This window comes from Equus asinus, chromosome 8, assembly GCF_041296235.1.
Source record: "Equus asinus isolate D_3611 breed Donkey chromosome 8, EquAss-T2T_v2, whole genome shotgun sequence".
Taxonomy (NCBI): Eukaryota; Metazoa; Chordata; class Mammalia; order Perissodactyla; family Equidae; genus Equus; species Equus asinus.
Window position 1 is genome coordinate 99,661,881 of NC_091797.1, and position 7,428 is coordinate 99,669,308.

The window sequence follows — 7,428 nt, forward strand, 5'->3', positions numbered from 1 at the left end:
AACTTAACCACTTGGCCATGGGGCCGGCCCCTATTACCAAGATTCTTTAGATATTTGAAGAATGTGTCCAAATGAAAAACAGAGTCTTAAGTAAACAAACAGGAACAGAGGAGTTCACAGGAAACAGAGAGGATGCAAGGAACAGAAGAAAACATTTGTTTTATAACTGCAATTAACTGTAATTAATATCTTCAAAGAGAAGAGAAAATATTATACCCATAAAACATAAAGAAGGTTCTATAGAAAAGTAGCAATGAAAGAACAAGAAAGAGCTTTTGGAAATTAATAATATAGCAGAAACTAAGACAAATGAACAGGTCCAGAAATGTTCATAGTAGCCCTTTTTATAACAGCCCCAAACCGGAAACTACCTAAATGTCCTTCTAAGAGAATAATTAAACACACTGGTATTTCTATGCTGAGAAACACTACTCAGCAGTAACAAGGAATGGCTGTAACAATTTGATGAGCCTCAAAGAGATTATGCTGAGTGGAAAAAAGACACTCTTAAAGTGATGTGGTCTGAATGATTCCATTTATGTACCATTCGTGACATAACATCATTACAGAAATGGAGAACAGAGCGGTGGCTCCCAGGGTCAGGGAGCGGAAGGAGGCATTGTTGTGTCTATAAAGGGGAAGCATGAGGGACTTTTGTGTGGCAATAGTTGTGTATCTTGATTGTGGTGGTTATGCAAGGCGGCCCAAGTGATAAAATTGATCCAAGCTACACAGACACACACACACACCACACACATACACACACGAGTGCATGTGTAACTGGGGAGATTTGAACCAGCGCTATGGATTGTACCAATGTTGGTTCTCGGTTGTGATATTGTACAGTTGTGTGAGATGTTAAGAGCAGGGAAGGCTGGGGTCAGGGTGCCTGAGACCTCCCAGTACATTTCTTTGCAACCTTCTGTGAATCTATAATTATTTCAAAATAAAAAGATTTTTAAAAGACAAAATAAGTAAATAAATAAATAGAAGTGTTGGATGATAAAGTCAAGGAAATACCCCAGAAAGAACAAAAAAGATGGGGGCAGGGTAGGAAGAGAGGGGTGGGAAAAGATCAGAAATTCTGAGGATCAGACCTGAAGGTCCATGACAGCCTTAGGAGTTCCAGAGAGAACAGGGTAAACGAAGGAGAAGAAATGTTTTAAAGCAACAGAAAAATGTTTAATCCCACGAGAATTTGAGGACACATATTTTTGTAAATGAAAGGGCTCCTTCAGCACCCTTATAATGAAGGTCAAAAGTCCCGACCAAAGCACAGCAGGATGCCCTTCCAGCGCCCTGGGGGCTAAGAGAAGATTTGCGCTGATTGCCTGTCGTCAACTTGGCATGACCCCACTCCTTCCTGAGAGTGGGACCTTGTTTCCCAAAATACCCTTCGCATGGCGGTGGGAATGGAGGTTGTGCACAGCTCAGTAACATGGGCTTCTGCTTACCTGCTATGATCTGGCGGTGGCCAACGGCAGAGACCAACACTGAGCCCACGACATGGCACTGTTATTTAGGGGAACCAACTGGCCACCTGGTGGCAGTTTGAATATATTGGACCATGTCCATCTTGTCAGGAGAAATGAATTGTTCTCACTTGGATATGGATTCGCTGTCCCGTCTTATAATGCTTCTGCCAAAATGATCACCCCTGGACTTACAAGACCGCCTTCTTTATGAACCAGCTATTCTTCCTAGCACTGCTCCTGACAAGGACCTCATTTTACAGGAAATGAAGCGCGGCCACGGGCTCATGACAGCACGATGTTGTCAATACCTCTATTTGGAATTCACTGGCCTATGTTCCCCCTTGCCCCAAAGCTTGGCCTGATGGAACTGTGGGATGGGCTTGGTTGAAGATTCAGTTCTGGTGCTAGCTGGGGGAAATCACTTTGTGGAGCTGCTGTGATGTCCTGTGAGATGCAAGACATGCTTTGAACCAGTGACGAACTTAGAGTGAAGTTTCCCCATAGCAAAGATAGGCAAAGATTTCAGGAATCAAGGGGTGGAAATAAAATAACTTCTCTCACTCTTACATCTGATGATCCACTAGCGAAGTTTCAGCTTCCCTTCCCCACGACTTTGGGTTCTGTGGTTTTACAGTTCTTGGTTCTCAGCGGTGGAAAGGGATGCACAATGGCTCCAGTGAGCGGGAAGCTCAGACTGCCACCTTGTGGCTTTGTCAGACAAATAGGAGCGTTACTGTACTGGATGGAGCAACTGGGCTTGATTATTAAGTACCCCACTTTCTGTGGAAAAAGTTACAGAAAACTATAGCAACCTAGAACAGGCAGGACCATTTATGGCACTGAAATTTCAAGAATAAAGATTTAGGTCACGCTACCAGACTCCCCTCGCCCTCCCACCCCCTACAAAAGCAAAGGTGCCTGCTGGGGACAACAGCACAGGTATTAGAAGGGAATTATAAACACCATTTATGGCCATGTGATCAGTCACAGAAACAAGCACTGTAGTGGCTAAAGATACTTTCTCTCTTGCTTTGAGATGGACATTTGTATATATAATTGATATTTTTATTTTTCTCCTCTCCCGTCCCCATGCCACCTGATAGTATTAACGTAGAAACCGTGGTTATTTCATTATCTCAGTATTTGGTTATAGGATAGCAAGAGGGGATTGTGAATCAGACGATTTAGGAACATTTATTCGGAGATGGATAAAGTGGAACTTTGGGTTTCTTCTTTTGGGTTTGGTTGTCTGAAGAAGAGTTGAATCACCTAATGTGAGCAGATGGTGTTTGAACACATTTACTTGGAAGTTCAAGGTTGAAAAGGAGGCGTTTCGATGCTGAGCTGGATTGTCCATTGTTAACCCAGCACCACCACCACTCATTTAAGCTGAGAACTACATTTTCCAGAATTCCCTTTCCCGTATAGTTTTGGGTTAGAGAATGTTTATGACAGAAACGAAATTTGGTAGATGGCAGTGAATCAGTCGTATGCAAACGTGTGGGTAAACAAGAGAGTCACAGTGGCTTCTTGGAGCACTGCCCTCTCATCACTGAATTCTGAGATGCCTGCTGGAAGCTTCTCAGAGATTCTTGAGAATCTCAGCAAGCTTTTGAGAACTCCCCACCTCGGCGCCTCAGATTGAGATCTCTAGCATGAACTCCTCTGACTTTTGGAGACAGCTCCCATGACCTCTGCTCCTGCAGGTCTTCCCAGACTCAAGGAAGGAAGTCCCTGTCTATTAAATTCCCTTTTTTTCTTTTAAACATTGGCACCTGAGCTAACAACCGTTGCCAATCTATTTTTTTTTCTTTCTGCTTTTTCTCCCCAAATCCCCCCAGCACATAGTTGTATATTTTAGGTGTGGGTCCTTCTAGCTGTGGCACATGGGATGCCACCTCAACGTGGCCTGATGAGCAGTGCCATGTCTGTGCTCAGGATCCGAACCAGCGAAACCCTGGGCTGCCGCAGCAGAGCGTGCGAACTTAGCCACTCCACCACAGGGCCGGCCCCTATTAAATTCCTTTTATACACAGAATACATAAATGGACTTCTTTTGTCTTATCTTGGCAATACCCTAAGTGATGCAAGATTCTAAAAGCTTCCAGAGAGAAAAGATCAGCTTGCATACAGAGAATGAGAGAACTGCATGGCATTGAACATGTCAACAGCCGCATTGGAAGCTAGAAGAAAATGGAGCCCAGCCTTCACAATTCTGAAGCAAGCTGATTTCCAGGTCAGAATTCTATATCCAGCTAAATGATTAATCAGTAGTGAGGGTAAAGTGAAGACATTTTCAGATACACAAAGTTTTAAAATTTTACTTTTCAGGATGCTACCGAAGGATATGCAACAATAAAATTAGGAAATGAGGGCACAAAACCAAGAGACAGACATATAGTCTGGGAAACAAGACAGCCAACGTGGGGAGAGATGACAAGAATTCACAGGATGATGGTGGAGAGAAGTTCCAGCGTGGCAGTTGTGTGATGGCCCTGAAGACCAGGTCGGCCAGACTGAGCAGGAGGATCGAAAGGGGAAAAGAAATGGAATCAGTAGATCACACAAGGAGAGGAGTCTTCAGCCACATCAGAGAGTTTGGGAAGAATCAGTAACAGGACAGAAAATGAAGCATGTGAGCAGATGGGGCAATTACTAACTCCTGGAAGAAGAAAATGTACCAGAAGGGAAATATAATTCTACCACACTGTATGGCTCATGCGTGAACAGTGTTTCCATAGTCATGCTAATATCAACATTAAATATCAACATAATGAGAAATCATGACACAACTGCGCTGGGAGAAGGAAGACGGGCTCGTGGAGGGGTGAGGCAGGCAGGTGTTCTGTACGGTGCTAATTTCTTATGTTCTATCAGAAGAAGTCAGTATGTAATATTCAAAGTAATCAAGGAAGAGGTAGAAATTAAAGAATGTTATTTAGAAATATGGAGATAAATATCAGAAGAGACAGCTAAAAGAATGGAAAGGATTGCCTCTAGGAAGCCAGATGCAGTTGAGAGAGGAAGAATAGGGTAGGACACTGCTAGTTTCCCAAAACCCCGAGTGCTATTTGGCTTTTAAATTAGATATACTTACTGCTCTGATAAAAAATAAAAATTAAACATCAGAGAAAAGTCAGAAAAATGAACATCCAAATAGAAAAACATGGGAAAGGACATTCATAGGCAATTCACAAAACACACAGGAGAAAGTAACATGAAAAAAAATGCTTGATTGCACTGAAAATCAGAGAAATGAAAATATGCACAATGATAATATATGTTTCCCTATCAGATTATTTAAAAAGCCCTTACTTCCCTGCACATTGTTTTCCCCGTTCAGTAAATTGGAAATGTGATGACGCATGCCTTGATGAATTCATTTCATGGACGCAGTGGGATGATGCACAAGAACTCTAAACTCTTACAGGATACAAAGGAATGAAAGATAAGAAAGATGCCTCTGTGTTGCAACCCTGAGATGTGGCTAAAAAAATGGTGACAATTTTCCCATTTGACATTCTTTTATTTAGATAAGTAGATAATTCCAATTATAAAAATGTTCCCCCATGAGATTCGGGAAGACTGTAACTGGAAGGAAATCTTCACGTTTCCTGGTCTGGCCCTGTACAGAAGCGTTGCCCTCCATTCATCTCCCTAATCACACTGGAGGAAAGGCGATTGGGAGGAATGACTGTGTAACAGACACGTCAGATTCTCCCCATGAGATGCTGGAAGGGCACTGTCTTGCTCAGGGTGACCATCCATCCTGGTTTCTCTGAAACGGTCCCAGTTTATGCCTGTTTTCTGGAGTCTTGATGAATAGCATCTACTTTTATTCTCAAAGTGTCCTCATTTGGATGATAAATTGTCTAGTTACCCAAGTCATAGTCTCCTAGCATGCAGGTATTAATTTATGCTAAAAATACAAGACAAAATGCTTTAGGTGCCATATGGGAAGAGGGTAAGCTTGTTCCATTAATCTATATGGATTTTAGGAGATTGAATTATATTCTTTTCTTAAGTTAATTTTTATTGAGTTAATGATAGGTTACAATCTTGTGAAATTTCAGTTGTATATTATTGTCTGTCAGTCATGTTGTAGGTGCACCACTTCACCCTTTGTGCCCACCCCCACCCCACCTTTCCCCTGGTAGCCACTAATCTGTTCTCTTTGTCCACATGTTTAAATTCCTCATATGAGTGGAGTCATACAGAGATTGTCCTTCTCTATCTGGCTTATTTCACTTAACATAATTCCATCAAGGTCCATCCATGTTGTTGTGAATGGGACGGTTTTATCCTTTTTTATGGCTGAGTAGTATTCCATTGTGTATATATACCACATCTTCTTTATCCAGTCATCTGTTCATGGGCACTTAGGTTGCTTCCATGTCTTGGCTATTGTAAATAATGCTGCAGTGAACATTGGGGTGCATGGGACTTTTGGGATTGCTGATTTCAAGCTCTTTGGATAGATACCCAGTAGTGGGATGGCTGGATCGTATGGTAGTCCTATTTTTAATTTTTTGAGGAATCTCCATACTGTTTTCCATAGTGGCTGCACCAGTTTGCATTCCCACCAGCAGTGTTTGAGGGATACTTTTTCTTTTCGGAGATTGAATTATATTCTTGATGATACAAAAGACTAATATGTGTGGCTAATGCATTTAGAAAGAGGTTTTTTTCTCTCTCTCAAAAGATCATTTGAATCTGCTCAAGCAGCTGCACAAGGTCTTCATTGTGGGCGTGTGCTCTCAGTGTATTGACACAGAATAAACAATTTTATCCTGGAAAATACTGAAGTCGCATGTTGCAAAGAAACCCTGTCTATACAAGAACACCAGAATAGCTCCTGTGAACTTGCGGTTTTTAGCAGAACGTCTTTCTTTTGGTCCCTCGATTCCCTGCGGAGCATGCCACTCTCTAGAATTGATCTTCGTAACGGCGATCTGGAAGATCCATGGCATTCTAAACTCTTTCCTACATTATTAAGGGAAACAAATTCTGTTTACTATGGTATCTGCCTCCCCTATCCATCAAAATGTCTGGGAATGGCTGAAGAGAAAAAAGTGTATTTACTAAACTGTTAGTGCGCTGGGAAGTGAGAAAGTGCCGTCAGGACGCTAGAAGCTGTGAGAAAGTCCTGAGAGCGGGAAAGCAGACAGGGCCACCTTTATAGAGAGATGAGTCTAGAGGGAACCTTATCCAGAGTAGGTGCAGGACAGAATGCCAGGAAAGTGGAGGGGGCGTCCCAGGGGGTAGAGGGACCGGGAGAGGCACAGGGGCAGTCACTGCGTGACTCGTCAGGACACTGCTCTTCCAGCAGCTTGGCCAGTTTCTGATTGGGTTGAGCAAAAGATGACAGTGGCGTCTGCCCTCAGGATGAAGCGGACACCTGGGCTCTGGGGCTGGAGGCTGAGAAGTGCCCTGGCAGCTAAAGAGCCCCTTACCGTGAACTACCAGCACGACCTTCCCAATGTTATTAGAACTTGCCTTTCCCCGCACAGTCCCTGTCAGCAAGCTGCAACCACCAACGAATGAGGAGCCTCAGAAACAGAGACAGAGAATCATCCTGTACTTGAGGAAACACCATGAAAGCAGAAATGCAATAAAAACAGCTAATGCCTGAAGAAACAGAGTTAATACAGCAATCAGAAAAAGACTCAAAAATAACTATAATAATACCCTCAAATGTATTCAAAAGGCTGTTTGTGCTCATGGGAAAGACGTGAAAGCTCCTGGAAATTAGAAGCAGGCCCCCCTCCTCCACAATGGCCGCCTCCTTCCACTGCTGCCCCGGCTTCTCATGCTCACGGGTGCACATGGTCTGCTTCTTGTAACGGAGCAGCTGAGATGCTGGGGCCCACCAGGCCAACAGAAGGCCCCAGGAAGGAGCTAAAAGGCAGCGTGGCCTCTTCAAAGTGACGTCAGATCACATTCACCCCCTCGT